The 14,440-nt window shown below is 38.7% G+C and overlaps 1 protein-coding gene across 4 annotated transcripts in view; it reads left to right on the top strand.

The window, feature by feature from the left end:
• MEGF11 (multiple EGF like domains 11) overlaps positions 1 to 14,440 on the top strand; it is a 214,171-nt gene that overhangs the window by 25,328 nt on the left and 174,403 nt on the right. The gene's annotated exons all lie outside the window — the stretch shown is intronic.

Genomic DNA, 14,440 nt, shown 5'->3' on the forward strand with positions numbered 1-14,440 from the left:
GAAGTCTATTTGTGCGTCAGGCAAGTAAATAAAGCTGCATCAAGAAAGATGCTGTGAGTCATTTACTGAATGAATGTTTCATTTTGCTTTTACTTCCTCCCTTTCTCCCAAACTGATTGGGATCTTAAAAAAGAGGCATCATTACCAGACAAAAAGATAACAGAAAAGCAATCTATAAAGAGAGAAGAGAATAGCGGTTAAATGACAGACCCTTCTCCAGTCAAGTTACTGGTGTTTAGTCTGCGGCTTTGCTGATGTCTCCTCAGTTACAGAAGAAAAGGCAATAGGGAGAGAGCAGGGAGGAAGGACAGAAAAAAAGGCCATACTTTGGGGTTTGGAGAAAACTTTTGGGATTACCTGACCTGATATGTAGACAAGAGGAAAACTGTGCAGTGTAACATACTGAATACTTATCCATAACAATATTTTAAAAACGAGAAGTAGTGCCTTCAGTTGTAAAATATTATATAGAATCTCAGAAACTCATTTTAACCTTTGGTTATTTTTAACAATAGATATATTTAACCTAACGGCCAGTGAGTATTTATGCAGTGCATATGCACTTAGAGAAGTTAAAAATACTGTGACAACATGTGCATACACATATAGATGTATACATTTATAAACACATGCATACACAGAGTAACAAGCACTCCATTCTTTGTAAAAATGAAGAGGAAAGGATAAGATGTCAAAGTACAGAATGGTCTCATGGACTAAAACTACCCAGTGACTCTTATTAAATTGCACTAATCTTGCAAGTGAAGATAAAAAGAAAAAGAAGGTTTTTCCTATATTGAATATTTAGCTTTTTAAAGTAATTAGGAATATTAAAGCACTGACAATGATTGAGATAGAAACATTATTCATAACTTTTATTTCCGCACCGGGCAGCAATCCAGTATATTTCATTTATGAGGTTTCAGCAGTGGAAAGAGAAGCGTTAGCCAATTCCTAAATTAAATATGCCCTGTTAACTTTTATAAATGATAGCCCAGGATTAGCTTCAAAATTTAAGCTTTCATTTTATTAATATAATTAGTGTGCTCGCTGGACTATACTGCCCATTGTCTTTCATTCCATCTGTTAAACGTTCGGCAACATGCATTCTTGTCCTAAGGCCTGATCTGACAAGCACCGTCCGATGTAATGCCCGTAAGCGTGAATGGCCTTATGGAAGTTTGCTTTTACTACAGCCGAGAGAGCTGCTCACCTTTATGTCTGGCACTAGAAATTTGGATGACTGGCCTCTCTATTGCTGGGAAACTTTGTTTAAATTAAAAGGTATAGAACAGATATCAGCTGAATGCAGTACATTGTTACTCTTGAGTATTTCCAAGGGAGCAGAAAGAAGCTGAGAGCCTTTGCCTAACTGAAGTTAACTGTGTTTTTTGGATACATTGATGATCCACGTATTGAGTTGTGCCTTGCTGTTACCCAGTAATAGCAAGGAAAACGTTTTTCACTTGTGTTGGAATAATATATTACCTGTGCCTACTTCTTCCTATTCATTCGTTAATACTGGGTAGCTGCTATGAAAGTTTCATGTTTGCAATGCCAAATACCATTTGTTGGATGTTTCTGAATGGCTGGCCCTGTACGGCTGTGCTCTGACTAAGCTGAAGCTGTTGGCTGTGTGCGTGCCACAGAACTTCCCTGTATGGTACTCAGTATCAGAGATTTTATTAAGTTGCAGGCATATTGCTTTTAATGTTGGCTGTGTGAAACTTACTGGGAAGGGGATTGTTAGCCAAAACACTTCCCAGGAGCTGTAATTGTTTCCTAAAAACAATGTTGAGAAGTGAAGCCTACCTGACACTGGCAGTCGTCTGTTGTCATTTACTTGGAAAAGATCGAGGGACACTCACTTTCTTTGAGATGGTATTTGAACACCCTGTAGACAAGACCGTTATAACTTTCTAAAAGTTACACATATCTTTCATTTGGTTTGATGGGTGGAATTCAACCATAAGCAGAGCTCCAGCACAAGGTCCAAGTGTCACTTCAAAACCAGAAGTCAGATAAATGTGTTTCTTTTTTGGTGCACTGCAAAGACTGCCTATGCCAGGAGAGGGTATGAACTCTGACACTGGGCATGGATTTCCAATGGGGAGTCAAGGTTTTGGTGTTAAATGCAGTTTCCCAGTGTTACTGTTTTCCCTTGGCTAGAATATACTCAGCTAAATGATTTGAATAGTTACAGCTACAGCCTGTAGTCATCCAAGCAATTTAATAATCTTTCTCAGACTTTGCTTCATGCTTTCTTAAAACTCAGCCTATAAGACAACAATCACAAAACTTGCTATTCAGTGCAGTTTTCCAGTGACTGATCATGGTACATGTTAGAGTTCATCTTATGTCAAGGTTAAAATAACTTCAGATGAATTGCTAAACAATTATAAAAAAACCCTGTGCCATATTCAGCTCTGCATGGCTCTATACCTGTGTTTTACTGCATGCTGTTGTACATCTGTCAATGCCCACCGGCCTAGCCTTGATTTCATGCTATAAAGCTGCAATATATTAAGGCTAGATTACCATAACAATAAAAAGAGAAGTAATGAGGTATTAACTAAAGAAGCTCTTGAATAAAATGTTTTCAAGGTTTTAATGATGCTAAAAATTAAAAGGAAGTCTTTAAAAAAATCCCATAGTTTTTCCCTTTCCTTTTAACTTGTTTTATTAAAATCGCGCCCATTTTGTCCATGCAATCTGCACTGTTGTTTTTTTAAATACAAAGGAAAATTGCAAATGCTCTGTGTGAACTCACCTGCTCACCTGTCCAATTATTTCAAAGCAATTAACTTCAAACAGTATGATATGGCTTGAAGTTCTGGTAGGAATATAATTGACTATTGGTGGTTACCTGGCCTCTTGTGGGTCTTGATAATAGCCATCTGTATTTGCGAGCTGTTAGGCCCCAATCCAGCAAAGCACTTAAGCATATCCTTAACTTGACACATGAGTAGGACTTTTCATCTGCTTTAAATTAAGCAGGTGTTTAAGGATGTTGCTGAGTCAGTTTTGAAGAAACAGCTAAAAAGACCTCGGTGAAATCTAAACAAGCCTCTCATTGAATTTATCAGGCCTGTAAGGAATAAGGTGATTTTTCTTTCAAAATGCTAAAACTCATCAGACAATGTTACTGAAGATCATTTTGACTCTCATAAGCATTTTTCATTGTGGGGAAGATCACAGAAATCTTTCTGGTTAATAGGGGATTCACAAAACAGCGGTCAATGGGTAGGAAAAAGAAAGTTTAAAGCAAAAGCCCTGAAGTAAAAGCAAGAACTTTCCAAAATTGTGTGTGCCAGTTTGAGAAGTTTCAAAGTAAACAAACACAGAGGTTATAATGAAAAAATAAAATGGTTTTCAAAATGTTTGCTTTGCTGTTAGTTTCAGAAGAAAATATGATATTTGCCCAAAGTGTAATTAAAGAGATGTCGGCATAATAATGCCAAATCATCTTTCTTCAGTGCTATGTCACCTCAGGGAGAGAGATTATAATATTGCTGTCTGGCATAGGCTGATCATTAATGTACACATATGGATAACAGTTTTCTTTGGAAAGGATGTTTTGTACAAACTGCCATTAAGAGCAAGAACCTATTTTATCTTTATCTTTGTGTCAAAAATAGCCAAGGTCATAACAACAGGCAAGTATAACATCGCAGCAAGATCACATTTAAGGGTATAGCCCTAGAGCAGCTGGAGTGCTTCAGTTCTGAGACTTGTGATGAATGAGAACTGCAGATACTTTGCTAAATCTGAAGGGAGGTTGTTTGACAAGCTATGGAAAGCAACAGTAGAAATCTCAGGAGAAAAATAGAGTATTCTGAAGTGAGTCTGTGGTGTTTTCAGGTTTGATATTGGCTTCCATGTTCTCAAAATGCTTTGAACTATTTCCAAAAAAGAAATAAAGTTCGAAGGAAAGATTCCTGGTTTGTGAGTACAGGCTCAAACAAAATTCAACCTGTTGTCAAGGACTGATCTGTTGGAATCATTAGTTAATTTTTTATTCTCAGGTTTTTGAGATAGGATTGACTGGGAAACCACCATGGTCCACCAAAGAGGTGCAAAGGTGCCAAGCTGTTCTGAACTGTTAGTGAGCTACTATTTAGATTCAAGGCCTGCCCCTGAAGGACATCAGTCCAGGTCTCTTTTATGAGAATTTGTATATGCCATGGGTTTTTATCACAGTAACTGTTGTATCTAAGTGCCAGATGAGGTGACAGAACGGGGTACAACGTTTCTGTTTCCACCAAAGCCCATGTATTTTATGTGTCATTCCATTTGTTGGGTTTAGATGCAGATTCTAAAGATCTGTTGAAAGTTATTAAACTCCAGTTGGGATCCAGGCTCAATTATTGCTTTACCTGAAACAGGATTTCATATCCATAACATGTGGACTTTAAAGTTTTCATATGCTGTTTATTTAAGCCAAGCTCAAATTGTAGCTTTATTTTGGTGTGATTTGCAGACTCAGTGACAACTACATCATGCAAAGAGATGCAAATGTATAAAACCAAGCTCAATAAGGCTCATACAAGGATCTTTCTGTAGCAATTACAGAATGGAATTGATTTCTGTCTGTTTCAGTTCTAACAGTTTTCTCTTCCTTAAACTTAAAAAATATCCAAGCCCTTCAATCACTGCTGAACTGATGTAATCAGGTAAACAGCTTGTGTTTAATTTTTGCCTCTGCTGGATGTTGGGCCCACGCACTTGGGCTTGCATACCCAGGTTGCATGTGTTAAGCAGTCTCTGTAGCAGCATATCTTCATGGGCCCAGCCTACGCAGGACAGCCTGTAACCAGGGAATAAAAATGTAAACACAAGCTGCTGTTCAGTGCAGTTAGTAGCACAGCAGCATGTCCTGTATGTATTTTTACACAGATAATTTGGTTGCATTAAACTGGACTAATCCATCATTTCTCATTCCGTGGAAATATTTTGTCTCTTGCTGATGCTGTTAATATCTAGTCAATTGTTTGTGGCAGTTTCTCCTCACTCTGTTAGAGATAAGGTAGGATCCTCTAAGCTTTGGTGACTTAACCACTTTGGAGGTGCTGCAAGCTTATGGAAGGGTATGAAAGTCATATTAATATTAGCCTTGGCTTTTTCCAGAGTAACCAGGGCTGAGCAAAGGACAATAGTCGATTCTGAAAAAGGAAAAGTAGATTCCAGATTTACTTTGGGAAGAAATTCCTTTCTATACTTCTGTGTGATTCATTGATGATGAATAGATCAGTTGCCAGTTATCCTAAATCTTGTACTAAAGAGAGTGAAAATTCAGCACCCTGTGTACTTTTACTTTTCACCTTCATTTTCATGTTCCTGTCAGAGTGTGGGAAAGGACTTCCTTCCTTCCTTAAATCAGGGGTTCCGTCTAAAGCCAAGGTAGTGACAGATCATTTCCCCCCAGCAGTCCCAGCCCTCCTTTGAGACTGCCTCTCTTGAACGATTTTGAAGAGTCAATTGGACTGACCTGACTGTCTGCTCCAGTCCCTGGAGTTCTGCCCTCCAGTGTGTGCCATTTCTCTTAACATTTGATCTAGCAACGTACTTCATGCATATGAATGGTCCTTTTAAAGTCAATAGTGAACAACCTATGTTAAGTTAGATAAATGCTTAAGTCGTTATCTGAATGGGGACTTAAGAGATGATGGGGGAAATCAGGTTGGTGAGGATCTCATTTAGGGACCAAGAGTTATTGAGTATCATCTAGGCTGAGCAATGGCAGGTACTTCCTTCAATGAAATAAAACCACTGTCAGTTTCACCTGTATCAAGAAAAACAGGCTCAAGCCTAAGACAGTTCTCTTTCAGAGCAGAGCATGGTACACAGGTCAGTGATCTGAACATACTCCTTAGTTCTAGACAGAGATGATGTTTTGGCCTACCACATAGGTGAGGACCAGGGGATAGAGGTGGGCTAAGAAAATAATTTGGGTGTGCAGTGTAACGGGCATCAGTTGTCCAATAAAGGTAAAAAAAAGTAAAATTTTATCAGAGTAATTCTGCACAATTCTATGTATTTATTACAATATGACCTCAATTGTCTTCTATGTTGAAGCATCCAGTTCTTTCCATGTTTGGCTGCTTTGGTTTAAGACGTAAGCCCATAATGATTTGTGTACGGGAGTAAATACTCATAAAAGTCAGGTGATCTGTTAAAACTATGCTTCCCATTTGTACCCAGAGTAGTAACTGCTGAGGCTGCTGCATGTGAAGCATTAGTCTTCTAAATTGGCATGAGGCAGCAACATCATTTTAGAGTCTTTCTCTTGATGTAGTCTTTGTCTGTACACAGACTTTCTCTATATATTACTGTAAAGAAAGTGACTCTGTGGATCCACACTGAGTCTGCTGGAATTTATGTGGCCAGCTGCAGTGGTCAACAGATATGCCTGTATTGATCTGGTCCTTGAGTGCTTAACTGGGAATAAAAAATACATAGAAAAGGGTCCTTCCTAATCTAGATAAATGATACATTGAAAATTTTATGTGTTATATAATTAATAACCAACAATTGTATAATTATAATTTTTATATATTTATACATATACATTGCTTTAAGGCACATAGCTGACAAATGGGAGGTGAGGGGACAGGTTTAAGACCTAATGGCTATCTGGGCGTATCACCTTATATTTACACTCTCACCAGCCCCTGGTGAGCAATATGGAAATTCTGTGTTTCATGTAACCAAATTATTAGGCAATTATATATGCTGGGTATATCTGGAAAATGAGGCTACTGGCTCTCTGAATCCAACACTGAATTCATGCTGAAAACCAGTAAGGGAAGCTGTGGGCAAACCTTGCATAAAACCTTATTGCCTGTCATTAGGACAGTATGTCAGGGACTGATGCTTCAAAAGTGGGTGTGAAAAGACATCTAGATTTCAAAGAGAGTTGGGTGTTAACCTTTGGGAGCAAGCAGGGTCTTACATACTCCTGTGGAAGTTCTGTACCAAAGCAAGACAATCGTGTTGATGAGGTGTTTGTAACTGAACGTACAGAGTAGCTTTCCCCCTCAAAGCAGGTCTCCACTGAACTTTGAGCACAACTGCCACATCTGGAAATGAACTTTATAATGTAGCTGTTCTCTTATCTGGGGAATGGCTTGATGGTTGAATAAATCTTCACACTTTAAGGATAATTTTCAGTAAATGAAACCATGGTTACTAGTACTGAATGGGCTAAATGCATTCCTGTGCAGGTTTTGTGTGGTTATGCAAAGGGGGATTTGGCTCACATACAGCTTTCCTTGGCTGCTGAACTGGTGAGAGCAGAGGAGACTTCATCGAAAGGCAGCGTATGTGTGACGAGTTGTTAGTTTTATTAATCTGACTGAGGGTTTCCTCACTTTAGACAGGGCAATAGCTATAAAAGAAAGAACCTACTAAAATATCCTTTTTAATGAACTGAATTGCTAATGCTAAATTTCATTGCTGGAGCATCTTACAATAATGTGGCTTTAAATGTGCACTACACCAATGAATAGACTTTAGATCAATTTAAAAGTACCATTGGTATAATTTTATAGCCTGGTCACTAAAGAGCTGTCGCTTGGAGAAAAGAGCAGAATTCCCTCTCCCAAAGTATAGGCAAAAATCTCGGACACAGACACCCACTCCAAAGTATTCCCAGGCATTTTGCTTGCTTACCAACAGAAGAAAAGGTATAGTGGTCCTTTGGAAAACATCTAAACCAGTTGTCTCTGTGCTAGGTATGGTGAGGTATTTCAAGGAATGCTTGGTGAGGGCAGAGCTCAGCTCACTGGCTGACACTAAGGTATCAGGAAATCCCCTGGGAGCTATTTCAGGCACCTGAACCTAGAGAAGCCTCAGGGCTGCGCTGACTTCTTCTGGGTTATCACAGAATCATAGGATTGTTTAGGTTGGAAAAGACCTTTAAGATCGAGTCCAACTGTTAACTAAAGACAGCTCTTTGCATCTCATCTCATTACTGATGCAGAGCGGAGGTATTCTTGGATTACCAATAACAAATTTCAAAAATTCAATTATGACTAAAATGGAATAGCAGTGAGCAGGGAGAGTGCTGCAAGCAGTGATTTATTACTGAACCCTGAATCAATGAATAACAAGCTTCATCAAGTCCTTAGTAATGCCTTAGTGTTTTTTCTACAGAAAGGAACATACACATTGTAACTGTCTCCAAAGACACATGCTACGGCTGGGAAAGGCCCTACTGCCTCATTCAGTGCTCTTAGGATTTTTCAAAAGTGCTGTTCTTCCTACTTATACTATTTTATGGGCAGTCTTTAAACATTGAAGTCTAAAAGGGAAATGAAAGGTTTCATTCAGAAGGAAGACTTGAAATTTACCTTGGGTCCCCAGCAAGTAAAATTTACTAGAAAATAGCAGTCCTTCATCACCTAGGATTAGATGCAAGCCTTCTGGTGTACTGATACCTGAGAGATGAGGCAGTCAGTAAATCCATTCAAACAGCACCAGTGGGTATGCGCAAGCATGGGAGGAAATATTGTGGGGAGAAAGCATGTACTCAGCTTTCCCTGTTAGTGATTCTTTGTTTAACTTCAAATTCCAGCATCTATATACAAAGAAATTAAAATCCTTTGTTTCCAAAAATAGCACTTAGGTGTATTTAACTATACTTTGGCTGCTGTACTGAAGAGCTTTGTGAAAATGAAGCCTGTATCTGTCGTGTCCCCTCCCTTCCTATGCCTGCTCGCTGGCCCAGTGCTTAACGTAGGCAGTGCCTTTGCTAAAGGAAAGTGTTACATGCTAAAATTTTTCCACAGACTTCACTCTGCTTTTGTGTGATCTTAGACAAGCCTTTACAAGGTGGGGAGTCCTTATTTCTTTTTGATTTCCATGGGGGTTGAGTGTATTCATCATGTGGATTAACTGGGCCCGTATCAGAGCTGAAAAAGGAGGGCAAACTGCAGTGGTGTTAGTAAGAGCTTAGTCATCAATTAATATCCTTGCTAAAGATGAGCGATGCTGTAATGTGCAGCTGGCCTTGGTGTCTTGGGTGGGTTGCATCTAAAATATAGCCTGGAGGCAGCCTTACTAACCTTAGAGATGTGATGATCAGATCTGCAGAAGAGTATGCAGAAGTGATGCAACATGACAGTTTAAAATGAAAGAATGAAAATGCTGATTTACTTCATTGCCTAATATGACAATACGTTGGATCATTCTATTATTTGTTGTTTTAATAGTTATTTCCATGCCAATAAAATATCTGTGTATGAGTAAGAGACTTCTTTTAGAACATAAGCTAGAGATAAACGTGCCACTGTACAGGTAAAACTTAGGCACCAATTTTCTTTGGAGTTTCTTTTTACCGTAGCTTTACAATCACTTGCATTTCTAGTAGCTTCCCAGTGCCAAGAGTAGGCCATGATGACCTTAAATCACTATGTGTGAGATGGGAAAGTTTCAGGAAGTTTTCTTCTTTGTTTTACCCAGTGTTTGTGCTATTGTAAGTGTGACAGCATACTTTTGAAGTGAAATATTTTCAGAAGTTTCTCTGCAAAATCCCGTTCTCCTAAATTATGCTTATGAAAATCCCTCCTAGACCCCTCAAATGATACCCTGATACATATTTGTAGTCTGTATAAAACGCTGAAAAACAGTTTACCACAGGAGCAGATATCTTGTGTCCCCAATGAAATGAATGTTTGCTGACAGCTTGTCTGCCTCGGTGATGTGGAGAGAAATAATGAAATAGCAGAGGGCTTAACAAGTGCATATCTGACTGTAAATCCAGGGTTTGGCAGAACAGAGTCTTCACACCACTGCTCACAGGTGAGCATTTTGCTCTCACTGCTAATCTAGCTTTGGCAGGGAACGTAGAGGGCCCATAGTTATCTGTAAGGAAAAGCATACAAAATGAGGAAATGTGTTGTGACCAAAGGAAATAAATGAGCAGATGGTGAGCTAGCATCATACCTGACACTCCAGAGGAGATTGTTGTAGCATAACCACTGATTACAAACATATAGTTATGAACAGAGGCCAAATCCAAGAAGAGCAGAGGGAAGGTGATATGCATGGAAGCATGGAATAAAAAGCAGTGCAAAATAGAGATTGAGACATGACAGAGAAGGAATTTGGGGGAAAAACAGAAAAATAAGATGGGTGAGACAGCAACGAGAAGTATCTGGGGATAGGAAGGGAGTTCCCAGTGGGCAGATAACTGGACTTGAGGCAATAAATAGCCAAATTCAGATGTTTTGCAAAATGTACGCTGCAGCATGTGAGGCACCAGAATTTCAGACTTGTGAGCAGATAATTATGGGTGATTCTACCAAGTAGAAATTACAGATTTTGCCAAAATAAGGAAGTGAAATGGAAGGAGAAGGGATAGATTGGTGGTGGGAAATAACATAGCCAGGGCAATAAGGGTGAAGACTGCAATGAATTTGAGACGACAAAAGGAACAGCAATGGTAAAGGGAAGGAAAACTTCAACATGCCAGGAATTGCCTCAAACAGGAAAAGCCAGGATGTTGGAAGAATGTCTTTTTATCATGCAAGCAGTTTAGTAAAGTTGGAAAGAATCTAATGCTTCCAAACCAGTGGTGATAACCTGACATAAGAAGGATTTGGAGATGAAGTGCTCTGGTTAAAGTGGCATTTGTCTTTTTTTGGTGTTGGCAAAGAAACCCATTTAAGTGTTTATGGAGGGATGTAAACATCTATTCTGTAGTAGTCATCGGCACTATAGCTTCAATAAACACTGTTCAATGTTTAAACACAATGTATTGAAGTGGGATGCTGGAAGTTATAGCGCGTTCAACTGCCAAAACTGCCTTTCTTAGCCTTGAAGGGTAGTGCAAAGAAAGAAAACACAATTTTCAATCATCAGTTTTTATTTTGTAACTGACAAAAATTTTAGGGGAAATACCAGAAATTTTGCATATTAAGGAGATTGTCTACAGTCAAAAGTTCACTTGTATTGCTGTACTCATGAAAATACTTTACACTTTCAGTCTTAACCCTTCCTTATGCCATTTGATTGTCTTGAATGTGTGGTCTATAACAAGCATACCCTCCAGTCATTTCTTTACAGCTAAAAAAGACTTGATTCAGTGCAGATGAACTGCAGGATTTTATTTATTGAACATGCCTGTGATAACCCAGCAGAATATCTGAAAGTTTGGGAGTGTAAATGAGAGTTCAAAAGACCTGAATCTTGTTCAAGAAAGCATGGTGAAGGCCATTTATCAGGGAAGCTGGGAAGAGACCCAAGTGTTACAGATATGGGTGTCACTCTCTTTATAATGGCAAGAACCCATGAAATACGATCAGTGACTTAAAAAAATTGGTAGAATCAGATAGTAACAATGCATGTTGAGTTTCGGGGTTGTGGAGTAAAATAAAGAGAGATCTACTGCTACACATAAACTCATGCTTAAAGAACTGTAGGGACTTCACTGAAGAAAGGTAGAAAAGGGAAAGCATGTGAGAAAAAAATCTCATCCACAGCTACTTTGTAACAGTAAGTTTTAACCACTTTCATGGCTTTGGTGTGTGCTGTACAAGAAGGATTTAGCCTCCATTAAGAACAACAGTAAATGCCAAGTAGAAATGATGTGTGTATTATTACTGAGAGTATTTTATATCAGGAAGATCTTTGTGGGCATCAACCAGAAAGAAGAGAGATAAAACACTAGTTCTTTGATCTTGGAGGGTGGTCATTCAACAAAAAAGTCTCTGCAGTTCATCATTTTCAATAGCTTTTCTGCCTATCATACAGTGCCTATTCGTATAAAGGCCAGAGACGGCTAGGCTATGTAAGCCCTGTCCAGAATACTTAACAATATGTGCATCAAATGCAGGGTAGATTGGGTGAAATTAGCCTGCAAGATTCAAATTTTAACAGAAACAGCTAAAACATGAAACAAAGGACATTTGTGGCAGTAATAGAGGTAAGGGTTTCTTACACTTCTTACTGTCTGCTTAAATCTCACCTTTATGAAACCTACGTACAGAGTTGCAGTGTTCTAGTTATGTAGCAGTATTAGTAAATCATGAAAATTGATTGCAGGAGTTTTTAGCCAAGGACCAAAGTCTGATACCTTATCTCACTTAGATTGCAGTGATAGCTTTCTAAATAAGTATCAAAGACTAGAAACAAACTGCCGAAGGGGGCAGGTTTGCAGAAAGATGTGAGAATTCACATTGAAGGCCCATTTTCCCATAGAGATTGCAAGATTTGCTGCTGGGCTGGGAGGTAGGGAGGCATGACTGTAAGCTTGTTGAATTCCTGGGAATCCAGAATAACCTTTGCTTCATGATTTACTTTAGCCTGTCTGTTAGTGCTTCCCAGTTACATAGTATCTAGTTCAATTGGGATAGCAGTAGGAAAATACATGCATTTCTGCAAATACTATTTCTGTCTTCTAGGATAAATTCCAGCCACTGAAATTCCCCAGTTTTCAGTCTGGGGATAGAGGGTGGTAACTCTTCCTTCCAGATTTGGTGGGATTATGCTACACTTTGGAATATGAGTTTCAGGAGAGCCTGATGAATTTGTTTTCAACATCAGGTGATTAATTACTTTTATTAGAGCTTATTCAGAAGCGTATTGGGAAAAGAGTCCTGTTATTTAGCCTGTTCATAGAATCACCACTCTGTGAGGTCAGTAAGCCAGTCTCACTATCTTTGATCCTCAGCAGCTGGGTTCCAGGCTTCTTCAAAATGCTTAGATTCACAGTTTACTGAGATCACTGAGTATAAAAATTTCCATTTAAGCATTAAACCCCTCTCTTTTACTGTAAGGGTGATTAAATACTGGAATAGGTTGCTCATAGAGATTGTGGAGTCTGTCCTTGGATATACTCAAAATGCAACTGGACACAGTCTGGCAGCTTGTTGTAACTTATCCTGCTTCGAGCAAGGGGGTTGAACTAGACGATCTCCAGGGGCCCTTTCCACATCAACTATTCTACAATTCTATGATTCTATGAATTATTTTATTCCTGTAACTATTCTTTGAATCAGAGCAAAGGACTTACTGAATTGCTAGATAATAGAAGACAGAATATATAAGCAGCAGGTCAGAGTATTCTGAAAGCCCATAGGAATCTTCTGCATATGAGAGTAGAGCTTTATTATGGTGAGCCTATCCAAAGAGTTATGTGGTTATTCTCATTTTGAAATCCTCAAGTGCCATGGAAATTCTCTTGACAGAATGGATTTGGGGTACCAGTAAATTCAACAGTACTCAAATTCCTTACTCATATTCAAGAATTTAGGCTCTATTCCCAACTCTGTTTCTGGACTGTGTCATTCTGGACGTGTCCCCTTCCCTCTTTTTATTTTTTTTCCCATTTTATGAAATGGTGAACCTAACCTCCTTGTGTGGGATACTAGAGTTTCTAGGTGAGAACTGCTACAGAAGAAATAGGTGTTCTCATTAATTTAGTAAGATCAAATGTGAATGTGTGTTCTGTAGTGAATGTATGTGTCCTATCTGGCAGAAAGAAATGATGTTAATTAATTACTTTGACATGCAGTCATGATGTTGCAGTCTGTATTATAGATGTCCAGATGTTGGGTTATTCTTTCAGGATGCAACATGTTTGAATGTATTAGGAGGTGCATTTTTTCTTTGTGTATGACTATGACAAATTGAGGCACAGCCAAACTGCTAACTTGCTTGAAGGCATCTTTCACGCTTCATCCATTATATGAGTGATAGATGGTATTAAACCACTTCTTTGTGAGGAAAAACACATTGTGGATAATGGAAAGGAAATCATCAGCTCTAATATTTATCCCAGCTTTGTTTTGTATCTGCAAGATCAATGTTTTTTTAATTCATGTTTCATTCTCTTTTGCTTCATTTGCTTTGTTGTTGTAAAGGACATGTCACATCTTGGGAGAGCATTGGAACATATTTTGATTGCAGTTTTATTAATACAGAACTACACAAGTAGAATTGTTCTGGATTCGTATAAATGGCAGCAGAAAGTCACCCATTGCCAGATTTTTAAACTCAGTATTAAACATTTCTGGGTTGTTTCTTTATAGTAGGTACAACTACTCATCAGAATTTTTTTCTAGTCTGATTAGAGAAGACGTAGGTAATCTTCATGTGGGCCTTTTCTGTTTCCTGCACTGACCAATTCATCCAAATCTGATGGGTTGGGAGAGAGTTCAAAGTTATCAGCTTCCTGCATGTTTTGTGAAAAGCGTTGTCTGGATAGAGCAGGGAGACACACATTTGTTCCATAGTGAAGGGAAGCTTTATAGATCAACCTCAAAATTATTTATTCTGTTTGATTTGTCAGATTACCATTCAGCATGCACACCCAGGCCAGCCAAGCAGCACGTGGTGCTCGGAAACAGGAACAGGTTTTTGGTTGCTCTTTTGGGTGTTAGATGGCATAGGAATGGTCTATTAATACTGAGCAGGTGTGGCAACGGAGAGACGTAGA

This window comes from Falco naumanni, chromosome 7 (genome assembly GCF_017639655.2).
Source record: "Falco naumanni isolate bFalNau1 chromosome 7, bFalNau1.pat, whole genome shotgun sequence".
Lineage (NCBI taxonomy): Eukaryota > Metazoa > Chordata > Aves > Falconiformes > Falconidae > Falco > Falco naumanni.